The sequence below is a fragment of the Epinephelus fuscoguttatus genome, linkage group LG23, assembly GCF_011397635.1.
Source record: "Epinephelus fuscoguttatus linkage group LG23, E.fuscoguttatus.final_Chr_v1".
Lineage (NCBI taxonomy): Eukaryota > Metazoa > Chordata > Actinopteri > Perciformes > Serranidae > Epinephelus > Epinephelus fuscoguttatus.
The window spans coordinates 23,289,306-23,302,702 of NC_064774.1; the positions used below are offsets into that span (position 1 = coordinate 23,289,306).

The 13,397-nt window shown below is 42.4% G+C and overlaps 1 protein-coding gene across 6 annotated transcripts in view; it reads right to left on the reverse strand.

The window, feature by feature from the left end:
- ppargc1a (peroxisome proliferator-activated receptor gamma, coactivator 1 alpha) overlaps positions 1–13,397 on the reverse strand; it is a 305,150-nt gene that overhangs the window by 104,132 nt on the left and 187,621 nt on the right. The gene's annotated exons all lie outside the window — the stretch shown is intronic.

Here is a 13,397-nt window from a genome sequence, read left to right on the forward strand (position 1 = left end):
ATGGATTCATACGTTGGGCTGTGCCGCGCCCCCTTACCTGCCCCTGCTGCCATTGCCGTGCACATTAATCAGAGAAGAGGAACCTCCTTTCCTTCTCCTAGTGAGAGAGAAGATAGAGGAGGGGGGGCATGAAACAGGCACTTTCCAAAAGGCCTGGCTTACATATTTCATGGCACATTACGGATGTCTTGCCTCAGCTCCGCCGACAACTCATTAGGACCTTTATGAAGTTGGGGGAGGAGGGAGAGAGGGAGAGGAGAGAGGGAAAGAGCAGGAAAGCATTCTTAATATGCATCTGTATATCAGTCTCTTTTAGACTTTTAGCACAAGTTTAAATTGAATACCCAATGGCGGGTTTAAGTGCAGCTTTTTCTTCTTTGAATTTTAAAATGATGTACAGTACAAGCTTGTTCTACTGGAGGGGGCATGTCGAGAGCCATGTACTTCATCCAATACGCATGAAGATGGCACCTACAGAAGACTTCCACCAGTGTGCACACAGAGGCTCATGCTACTGCGCCCAGGCCACCACCCATGAAGATATTCCAGACAACCTGGTGGAGTTACTGTCACAGCAAGTGAAGCACAATCCCTTACTTGGTTCCCACCAGCAAAACTGCCTATTCAGTGTTTCCTCTAGGAAGTGTGTTAGTTTTATTTTGTACCACCGGAAGATAATTAGCTTGTCGGCTGACATTAGGAGCGCAACATTACAACCATTCCTGTACACGAGGGCAGACATAACATTTGACATCTAGCGTTTAAATCAGTAATGGGACTCTAGAACAACTCTAGAACAAATTATCTACAAAAAATGTACCCAGTTCAAGAGGTTTGCAAGTAATGACAGCAAAACCAATATATAATTGCCCCTAATCAACCCTGCGTTTCCAGTAGCAGAGATAAAACAACTCATATCCTGGAAATCGCTGATGAGAAAGAGCTGGACTACATAAAGATGCTAAATCGGTTGTGTTGGCACAATATAGGACAAAACAAAGCTAAATGTAAGCACTGTTAGAAAACAGTGAGTGTAACCAGCCTTTTCAGAAGCATTCAGTGTGGTGTGAAGACAATGTGTCTGAACTCGGGACAGGAAGGTGAGCTGGATGCAAGGTTAGCAGTAAATCTTAAGTAACAATGAATGTTCAGTTTGAGCTACAATTCGCCAGAACGACCAGACCAGTGAAGCTATTTTAGCAGAGCGTAGAGAAATTGTCTCGCATGTTTTGAGTCATCTGATTGGTTCCTCCGATTGGCCCTAATAGAGTCCACCATTCAAATTATTAAGAATAAATCATGGCTGACAAAAATCAATGGTCAATTGGAGAAGCTTTATCTAGAGGTGTTTAATTCATATCCCTTGCTTATTCCTTACTCTGGCTGCTTAAAATAGATATAGGAGGTTAGTCACATATGGGCATTGTTAATATAGCAGCAGCACCAATCATTTAGCAGCGGCGCAGAACTGCTACTAAATGCATAAAGGGAAAACACTGCAATTGTGTTCGATGGGAGTGCCTGGTCAGCTTAAACAAGAGTTTAACTTGTGTTGCTGTGGTGCTTAAGAAACCCTTTTTCTATCAAGTGTGCTACCTAAACAAACTTTACCCACCAATCTCAATTGGATCAAGGCTCCTCTATCAGAATACACAAATACGATACAGCTCAAAATACTCATTGTCGACAGACTGCCTACTACCCTACAGCATAAAGAAGATTGCATCTACTTCAGTTTGAGGAGATACAAATTCATACCTTCAACAGCCGTTATGGTGGTTCAGAACATACACGTGCTCTCAGGAGAGCCCATTACTGCATGTGCCTGTGATGGTACATCTGTGATAAATGGTCTGATGCTTTTGGGTATAAAAATGTACCGCTCTTGTGTCTCTCTATTTTTGAGTGTTTGCACAGACATTTGTTTGCTGACTTCCACACTTTCATCATGACAGCTTGTGTGTATACATACTGTATGTACATGTGGTAACTATGACAGCACCACCATTCAATATTTGAGCTACAGTATATTCCAATGGCAAACAAGGCCGAGTATTTACCTTTTTGGGACATAACTTGCTGTTTGAGGAGACGAGTTGTAGGGTGTTACATAAACTGAATATTTGCTGTATTTGCCTGAGATGCATCATAATGCCAGGTGTGTAATTCACCTGCTCCGTTGCACAGTTGCAGGACTACATGTCTGATCAGGATGATGGGAGAGGTGGGTGACGCTCACAGAAGGGAGAGAGCTCAGCTGATGGCTTGCTGGTGGCCTGATTGCTCTGGCCCAGCGGCCCACTGAGCAGTGATTGCCACAGCTGGGGCCTCCGGTACAGATTCCTCCGGCGCTCCCATAGCTCAAAGCTGACACCTCCCACTAAGCACTGTCTGCCCAGACCAACCTCTCACGATGCCATTTGTCCTGACAGATGGAAAGACGGAGGTTTGAAACCAACCTATATCTTCTTCCACTGATTTGTCCTTTCTTTTGTCTCCCTTGGCTCATCCATCAATCATTTTCATCCTCACTTATTCACTTTGTGTCTCTATCTTCTCCTCTGTCCTGTCCTACCATCCTTTCCTTCCTAGTCCCTCTCTTCATCTCATCAACCTTTCTGTTTCCAGCGCGCAATCCACATCTGCCTTTTCAATATTCCTTCTCCAACTCTTCCACCCTTTGCCCTGGCGTTCACATTCATTTATTTGGATCGCTTCCACCTCGGAGGGAATAATCCGCTAACTGGTTCATTCATACGGATGACATCATCAAATCCCTTCGTTGCCGTTGGCTGGATTAATCCTGCTCATTCTCTTGCACTGACTGAGTTCATTATGGAGGCACAAATCCAGTCGATTTAAAAAAGAGCGAAGGGGTCCGGGTTACTACTGAACAAGCTGCAGGGGAAGAGAGTGAGAGAGACAGATAGTGAGAGAGGACAGAAGGAGAGGCGGAAGGAGAAGAGAAAAAGCAGCAGTCACTTCAGGCCACGGTCAAAGTGCAGTATTAAATAAAAACGATGGATTTTTGGATCTAGGTTTGCATAAAGCTGTAGAGCTAGTTTCAAGGAGGATGATGTGGGCTACGGAGCTAGAACAGTGACAGGAAGTTTTTGGCATCAAAAATAAAATCTGGCACTGAAAAAGAAAACACTAAAGTGAAAAAAGTTCAACTGTCAAAACAAGCATTAATAATTTTGATTTTTGCATTCTGCATTATGTGTTTTTTCAATAGCCATCTTTTAAGTTTTTCTTCACATCAAAATTTTAAAACAGTTTCCATGTTTGGTTTGCTGAGAAGTACAATGGATTTTTGCCCATCAATAGTTTTTTCTATGCTCAGAAAATAACTGCGCAAGCAAAATCACCATTGGATTCATGACGTGTGTACACTAGCCCATTTTGTTCTTAACCCTGTGTATATGTTAATGAATCAGAGTCATTCTAAACTGACAGCTGAGTGCCATCTATTTGTAATCAGCGTACTGCCACACCCCCATTTCTCTTTAAGTAAATACATTTTCCTAAAGGTGTTTCATGGAGAAAGCAAGGAAGTTGTTTCTACGCACTTATAACACCCTGACACACCAGCGTCGGCCCGTCAGTGAGCGTCTGTGAACATCTAGTTGGCAACAGCTGATAAGCCATTCGTCACTCTGTTCAACATACATGGTCTGAGGCTGTTCTAAAATTGTTCACAAACAAATACAACAAACAAATTCAGGTAAGAAAATATTGATGAATCCAAGATTTGTGCATAAACATTCGTACACACAATTTAAGCACTGATTTGTGAATGAGGTGCAATATTCCTGTAACACTATATACCTTCAATATATCAAAACAATGTCAAGAATTGTGTGCTAGGAGTGTGGTGATGCCTGGCACCAGAGTCCAGAGTAGACTGTGGATCCAGAAGTGTGGCATTATCTCCTTAGTATGCGGACTATATTCAATTCATGCCCTCTGTGTCCCTTCTCTTTAGATCCTTCCAAAACAGTGAAAAAAAAGTTGAAACTGGGAAAAAAAACATCAACCAACCACCAAAACCATTTTGAATGCCAAAATTTATTTTCAATGCCCCATAGACCCTTTTCACTGTCAGTAACAGTATGACGTCTTTTGGTGGGCGGGGCTTAGCTAGAGGCAAAACAGTTCTCCACAGACATTAGCCAGTGCTAGCTAGTAAGTTCTCTTGGCTTGTTTTAGACAATGGAGGAAGATGATGCCTGTGGTGCATTCAGAAATACTCATTTCGAGTGCTGGAGCGCAGAGTGGCACAAACTGGATTACTAGTAAATTCAGAGCACTGTCTGAATGAACTATTAAGTTATCCAAAACACACTCTGGGCAACTCTGTCTGGGGAGACGGAGCAGCAGAGCGCCGAGCGTAGTGAATGTGTGATTAACTTAACCTTTGTTAATTCATGAAGAAATAGAACTCTCTGTTTCTTCAAACAAAGGGCTCTCATTTTAGCGTAGAGCGTCAGACTGAATTTATGAACACATCATGTCAGGTCACTCACTCTTCCGGACTGCAAGTGTGACTTGAAAAAGTAAACACTAACCAACGGGACCAGACTGGCCGACCTGTATGCTCTCACACAGTGGATGGATGATTTAGTAGGACTGAAGGTGGGATGGCCGGCTTTGTGGTTGATTACTATGCCAATCTCACAAAGAAGTACAACAATTGAATGGTTTCTTCCCATTTGTTTTGCTATCAAAGCTAACATTAGCTAATATGCTAAAAAGTTAGCGATACAGAGAAATCCAACATTCCTCTTAATACCTCTCCAATTTCTGATTGGGTGGAGATGATAACCCTTAATACACATAACATTATTCATCCCTACAACAGGAAATACTTTTGATGTGATGTTTTGAGGGGCATTACAGCTCAAAGTATATAACTAGGTCATCTCAGGGTCCAAGTTTCTATTATCACAAACAAATAGCACCTAGCTGATATTTTGACAACAATTTGACAATGAAAAATGGTCACACCAAAAATGGTAGCATAACAATTAACAAGGCAACAAGTCTACAGGTGTAAATGAAACAAGACCCTGTTATTTTAGAACAGAATTAGGCCACATAACTTTACAGTACAGTATAGTGTGGTAAGCAATTCTGGCACCTCATGACGGCAAAGCTCAGGCCAAATTGGCATTGCTTCATCTTTTTCCTGGAAATATAGACCCTTGGCATTTCTACAGTTACTGGGAGCTCCACTATCCTAATTTAGGTTATACAACACTTGATAGCTAAGGGCAAGAAAGTCAGAGCAAGTGACAGAGCATAGGTGGAGGCTACATGCTCGGCTCCACAGGTGCAGTGTAATACCAGTAACACACATTGTTTAACCAGTTGACCACTGAGGGGGAAGTGTCTGGTATGTCCTGGGAATACCGCAGGGGATTGACGGGACTACGCAAGGCTAGGTGGCTCAGAGAGGGAAGGTGGGTGGGGGTAGGGGGTGGTCTTTAAGCCCCTCATCCTTGCGTGACATAACTGATAGGATTGCTTTGACTAACGGGCATTTAAGTGCTAGTGTGACCCCGCGGCAGATCGAGAGGTCAGAGATGAGGCTGAGCCAATCAGCCACGCTGCGGCCAACGAGAGGATAAATAAGCTCTGGAATTCCACATATGCATTATGTAAATTTGCTTGCCTGAATAGATGCACTGTGTGTATCTATGCATGTGTGCTGCAGTATAGAACACACACATGTGGATGCATTCATTGATTGAGTATTCCATGTAGATAAACACATATTTGCACAGCATGGGCGAACAGTGAGAGAAGCAGAGACAGGACAAACAGTAGTTACTGTATTACAGATCAGATTGGCATGAAATGCACTGTGAATATTCATGGCCCCCAGGATGACTGTGCAATTGTGTTGACCCCTGACATTTTGTCTAATGCCACCATCAGGCCAAAAATTTCCACTTGAGCAACACTTGGGGCCATGCCAAGGTGGAAAGCCTTAATGGGCAGATTTTCAGTTTCAACCTTGCTATCGATACTCTTAATAAAGGGAGGATTAATTCCTGTTACTGGTGACTATTGGACCTTTTATCTCGTCATCATCAGCTCAAATTTTTAACACAAAACATGAAATGTCGTCCTCATACACATCACCATTGGCAACATTTCCAGTTTGTCGCTTGGTCCATCAAACAACTTTGCACTGTGTAATGTGGGGAACATTACAGCCTCCAGGAGCATTAAAACATATAGTCTTTTGTTGTGCATTCGGTTTTGTGGTCTTTGTGTCAGGGAGATGCATCATTTCCCTATTTTTAGAGACCTGTAAGCTTTAGTGAAGATTTGCTTTGAAGCATTTTTATGTAGGCTCAATGTGTGTGCAGCCTTAATGGAAACAGTGATGGGAGTGACAAGGGTGATTACCACAGAAAATGAGAGGCGGCAATAAACAATAAAAAAAAAAAGACAAAATATATGGATCCATTATCCAAGTTAAGATGTTTTCGTCTTCTGTGTCTCGCCCAAACTCCCCACACATCTCGTGTTTCTTGTGAAATTCAATCTGGAATACACATTCTAATCTTAGATTGAATATACGCATGGATGCCTATATGCAGAGGCAACATACGAAGACACAGCTTGTATGATACCTATATTCAAAAATGCTCTAGTCACAACACTGGAAGGCGGACAAAACAACCGTCTGCGGCTCGACTGGCCAGTTGTAAGCGATGCAGGGAGTTGGTGATCATCCCTGTCTATCAGTCCCCTGCCCCTCCCTTCCTCCTCTCCCTTCCTCCTCTAGCCAGATGACACACATTGTGGCTGATCTGTCAGTGCGCTGGCATCGTCGGAGCAGGACATGCATGATGTGTCAGAGATAGAATGTCACGCTAGAGGCCCCTGGATGGAGAGGGGGATGAAAAGAGGGGAGAGATGACAGATGAAGCGAGATCGACAAAAGAGTGTGGTGCACAAAAGAAGGATGGAGGGAAACAGGTGGATTGAAGGTGTTAGGCAGAAAGAGAGACAAGGATGGAAAGGAGGGATCAAGTAAGGGGGGGATAAGCACACGGAGACAGATAGAAAGATTATTTCGAAGGCCGATGCCGCACATTCTCGGCGCAAGGCATAAGGGCGGCAAGGTGGCTGCTTACACAAAACACACAGACTTACACACACATGCACAGCTACATGTTGCCAGAAAGCCCTGCTGGGCGCCTGCAGAGATATGAGTCATAGTATCCATATCACTATGCCACAACACATACAAACAAACATATTGTGCTGCTTGAGTACCGCCGTTACAGGCGTTTTGACATTTCCCTGACAAAAAAAAGAGAAGATCTGAGGGTTCTGCCTGGTTGTGTTGAAGGAGTGAGAGGAGAGCAGCAGCTTTGCACCGCTCTAGTTGGTACAGTACAGGAGAGCAGTGAGTTATAGCTGGCCTCTTACAACAAAGGTAGAGCCTGTGTTGTGTGTGTAGGTACACAGTTGTGAAATGTGCTCCGTGTGGGCTGGTGTGTGTCAGTAAAGACATAGATAGCTAGTGGGTGTGTTTACTAATGTGTGTTAGCGGAGGATGTAGTGTGTTAAAGCAAGTGTGTGTGTGTGTGTGTGGTAGAGGGGATTTAATGGGATTTCCAGCTCAGCAGAATGCTCCTGCTCGTCTCACACCCCCCAACATGTTCAGGCGCGTGCGCGCACAAACACACAGAGTTCGCATCGATCCGACCGCCAGCTGCAGGGTCATTCATCAGATCGTTGGACACACCCAGGTGTGTTTTACTGTTGGCCAATGCTCAGCAGCGCATTCGAGGAGCAGACAACCATCATCGGAGACACGCCGAGAGAGAGAAACAGAGAGGTGGATAAAGGAGGGAAAATCTTACAGTAACGAAATGAGAGGAAGTCGAAAAAAAAAATGTTGTGTGAAAATGACACAAATATATTTTGTGCAAAACAGAACTACCAATACAATACACGATTACTACTAGGACTAAAACACCAATTTGTTTTGCCAAATACATTTTGGAAGAAAAGTAACTGCTAATCACATCACGTTTTTTTCAATCCATGAAGTGTGATACCTTTGTGTGCACATTAGTCATCGGAGGGAGTTTGAGTTGGATGGTGAGGCGTATAAAGCATCAAAATGCATCTTGCTTCCCACATGTAAGATTTAGATAACTTAAACATCTGAGATGAGGGAAAGATTATAAATTTGGTTTAATATTGGAAAAGTCAACATAGTTCGTTTCATGTCTCTTCAGGTCAGCATTAACTTTCAACCAAGGCCGCAGTCTTTCCCTGACCTTATCCAAGTGCTTTCAGCTGGCTGAACAATATAATGTTTATCATACTTTAGTTACCAAGAGAGGATTTGGAGGAAAAACAAATATGCTGTCTGTCAATGCTTTGCAGATATTTTCAGTATAAATATTCCCTTGCTGTTGGAGGTGTGCCATATCATCTCGTTCATGATAATACCAGTAAAATTTTTGATATAATATGAAAATTCATATTGTGATACTTGCAATATTTTGACTTGTTGACATTGCTATGTCAATAAAAAAAAAAAATATGTTTGGCAGCATACACATTTTAGGTCTAATGCCAACATTTAAAAAAAAATCTCTTTCTGGACAAGATCATTGTTACAGGAATAAAATATGTTTGTGGAATGGTTAGGGTTAGGCAACTAAACACAATATGGAAAGGTTAGGGTTAATAAAAATGCAATTGGTAATTGCAGGTCTGTGACAGGATCAGAAAGATCCAAATTTGGAAATCCCACATTTTCCTATCCAGGATTAGTTTATCCGTTTAAATTTTATGACATTTTTTAAAGCAACATTAGATTTTGATCCAGAATATTCACCAAATCTACCAATCTGTACAACCAGTATTCTTAAAAGGACAACATATCACAATGTCGGCTACTAACTAAAGAGCAACAGGTAAAATAGCCAGTGAGGGGTCACTTTACATGGTTTTATTTGAAGAGACCAAAAACTGCATGCAATTGCTATAAACTACGTTTACCTGTGCTACTGTAATTGAAATAAAATTATAGATTTTTTTAAATGTTGACAGATATTTGAGGGAGTATTTTATGGGGGCAAAATAATATACTTTATCACTATAAAACTGTATATATTTGACTTATTTAAAAGTTTTATTTTGTTTTATTTTGTTCCTGAAGTTCACCCTTCTGCTGGGATCAGGGTAATCCCAATGTTTTGGATCAAAGGTATCCCAATCCTATTAAAAACTTTTGAACACCACATACTGAAGGTTTTGAACTGTATTATGTGATCTAATCCGATTTCAGAATTCCTCTTTTCCTTTGAACAACCCAATTTTTGATCCAATCCGATAGCTGAAATCCGACCAGATTACTTCTAAAGAACGTGGCCCTACATGACAATAAGAGTCACTATACAGTACGTACATCCACCACCCTGACCTCCACACCCTTATTTTCTACCTCAATGCATATAGGATACTGCGTTGGGATTGGAAGTGGGCACTGGATGTTTACTCCTTGACAAAAAAAAACTGACTCCTAATTTGCTACCATATCTTTTTATGTGATTTACACAGACAAGAACTATACCCTCAGACCCTCAGACATTATGCACATTAATTGACACCAACAGTCAGGCCTGACAATCCCCTAATTTGCCAGCTGATAGTCAGAGGCTGATCTTACTCGTGACGTCTGTCACATCTCTGAGATACAGCAACACAACCTGACACACAGCAGCCTCAACCTCTACCCTAATGACGGGTTAACAGTTGCCCCCCAACGCCATAGCAACAACTCCTTGGCCTTGTCATCGTTGTACCTCTGATTCAATTACCTTGACCTCGGCGGGTGCCTGGGCCTCCCTCCCAGTCTCGCTCCTGTAGCCGGGGAAGGTTAATTGAAACGGAATGCAACATTAATTTCCTTATTAATGAGAGCAGGTGACTGGCCGCTAACTGTAGGAGAGGGTGACCTAACAGAGACTTTTTTTTTTCCTTTTAACTTTGCTTGTTAGGAATTGCCACATGATGGATCAGAATGTTCGATGATAATCAAAATGTACCAATGTGCCTTTGTATCTGTTCCAGTGTGCGAAGGTGCGTCTTTGGCCTTTTGACTAAGCTGTTAACACCCATATATCATGCTAGCATTTCAGTTTATTAGGGGGAGCAGACTGAATGTACTCACTGCTCCCGTGTCCTGACACCAAGGACTGCAGATTATATAGGAACACGCGATCAAATGCACACGCATAACCTCAAATGGACTCTGGCCCTGGCATATAAGACACTCAGTCTTCTTTGAGACTCTGTAGTGCCTTACTTGGGTTACCTACAGCTTGGCGCCAATACAACTAAAGATTAGGGAGTCCATTGTTTGTGCTTTAAGAGAGTCCATTGTCGCTGCTTAGCCTCTTTTAGCCGTTAGCTGTCAATCTCAAAACAGAACAGAAAAACTTTACGAAAGCATATTTGCATTTTTGTGATAATTTGCAAGCTGCTGATCGTGGTTGAATACCATGCTATGGGTATTTATAGGTAAGCTGATGCAACCCTATGCTTTCACCCCATGTCATGCAAAAGTCTCAGAAAACTTTGCATATAAGACTAACTTTCATTCATACACACCCGCAATGCAACAATACTCCACGTGTGTGCATTCTACTGCCTCACGCCCCTCATCTGTCAAAACATGATAAGATATAAAACTCAGCGGTGACGGGAACAAGCAGCCTCCTCTTCAATCTCCTTAAACAAATACCAGGCAAATGAATGAATTTTGAACAGCCACTGCTGCCTCTATCACAAGACAGATCTCTGCTTTATTTCATTCTGGCACCTTCAGACGCTTTTCCGGAGGATGCAAGCAACTTGTCTAATAAGATTTTTCTCTACTTGTTTTTTTTTTTTTTGCTTCCCATTTCGTCTCCTCAACCAGCCTACCCCGACTTCCTTGTTTAATCACAGAGTCTATTAAAAAGGCAATTAAACATCATGCAGGTAATATGTATAATCCATTGAACAAATCCTGGATCAAATATGCAAATAGCAATATTGGAATGTTGATTAGTGTGCCATTTTGCCTGCACTATTGATTCAGTAGAGTCAGAGCGAGACCTTGTGCCCTAAAGTGGCATGTTGCCTGGTTTTAAGGTCTAGAATTAAGTGCACGGATATTTCATTTATGCTTAATTTATGCAACGCCGTCTTGAAGGAAATTCCACTTTTTTTTTTTCTTAGAGGCTTTCTGCAAGTATTGCTGCACATTTGGCTGGGACGTGACTTTTGCTAAGCGCAAAGAGTCTGCAGGAAGTCTTGTAGTGTTTATCCCCCCTAAGGCAAACACCCCAAAGCTACGTGAAAACGCACGGGCACACACCATTTTGAGGAAATATCACTTTAACCGAGCCACAAAAAGAATACAAATGTGTATTGGGAAATTTAGGGTAGTGGGAAATTGTCTGAATGCCTTTTCTGAGGGTCAGCAAGACACCAGTTTTGTTAACTAAAACTCTGTACAGGAGCACAACCAGTGAAGATAAAGCAACAGAGGCAAACATCGATTCATCTGTGCGTTTGTGTGTGTGTATACACAAAATCCTCACATTGTTCCCATCAAGCATGTAACAAGAGTCTCACTGAATACAGGGTAGAGAGATCAAACAACCTGAATGCAATTAGAGCGGCATCCAGATGATTTCAGGGCGAATGCGTGTTGTTATCACTCCTCCGTTTTCAAGGATGAAAACTGGCTACTCTCTTCATCATCATAAAAGGTAGCACTGGACACAAAAAAAAGGGATAATCAAAGTGAGAATCACACACAACGACAAAAGCGCTCGCTGCAGTCACACAATGGCATTTAAAAAGTATTTGTTTGACTGATGTTCAGGCTGCTTGTTCACACCCATCTGCCCAGGTCTGTGCGCCGGAGTTGGGAGTTGACGGAGGCCACACAGAGCACAAGCACGGATCAACAGGTTATTAGCATAAACCCAGGAAGGTGCCTAAAAAGGCACATTGAAATGTGGAAATAATTCCATCAGCCCAACCGCACCTCTTACAAATAAGAAAGAAAAAAAAAAGCTTTATCACTTTCTCAGCTTGATGCAGTTTCTCTTAGGGGGCTTTGCCGTTTTGTTTTGAAAGATTAAAAGTGGAGGAGTACAAGCTGGAGGGAAGGGAGGAGGAGAGGGAGGAGGAGGGGAGGGTGTTTGGTGACAGAGGATGGAGGGAGGGAGGAGGATGGTGGGGTTTGTGTTATTGATGTGCAGCGCTGGCTCAGATAAAGGATTGGTGGGAGCCAACCAGCTCCTATCTGGCTCCTCCAGCCAAAGGCCTGTTTGCTTTCTAGGAGTTGCCGTTGAACCAAAGTTTGTGTGTGCGTGTGTGTGTGTGTGTGTGTGTGTGTGTGTGTGTGTGTCTATGTGTGTGTGTGAGAGTGATCTGGGAGGCTGGAGAATGGAAATAGAGATAGTAGGGAAGGAAAGCATGTAGATGCTTTTTTCGGAATTAGATTCTGCTTCCCTAACAGCAAAATTAAGGTACGATCGGAGAGAAGGGGAGGGAGAGAAATTCTCAGGGTTAGGCGAGGATAGTGTATAGTAATGGACCGGGCGCAGTGTCACAGATGGAATATGATTACCATAGATCCATTTCTGTCGCGCTTTCAAATAAAAAAAAAAAAAAAAAAAAAAAGGAGGGGGGAAAAAATAGAAACGCCCATGTGGCCGAAAATAATCTGAAGACGAATCAATATGGTTAGTAGCGGAGCTTCAAAAGACCTTGATGAAGAGGCAGCTTTATCAAAAAGATATGTTTCATAGATGGGGCTCTTGATTTATATAGACAGGGGTCCAATGATGCAACATGAATTACTGGCTGGTTAGAATACGGGGATGGAGAAATGGAGGGCGAAATGAGGCAGTAGAGTGGGGGATGGGCCGGACGGGAAGGATGTCTTCTCTTCGTCAGCGTCTCACTGTCAGCACAGGGAGAGCACGACTTACCGACGCCCCGTATTAAAACTGTACAGGACATTTGAACATAAACCCAAATGGATCAAATTATTAATAACATGACGCAACTTTCATCATGCCAACTATACGCAATTTTAAAGCTGCAACTAATAAAAAAAAGTGAATGCCACAACTTTTTGATGAAACTGCTTCTGAATTTGTCACCCATCACATTTTGGGCACAAGCTAAGTGTATATTTTTAACTCAGGCATGTTGTTAGTCGCACAATATATACTGTAGACACAGATTATACTCTACCTGCATTTTACAATCATTACAACAGGCTGAACACTACTGAGCTGCTGTCCCTAAGGGTCTTCCAGCTGTCTGCAAACACCATTACAAAGCATCAA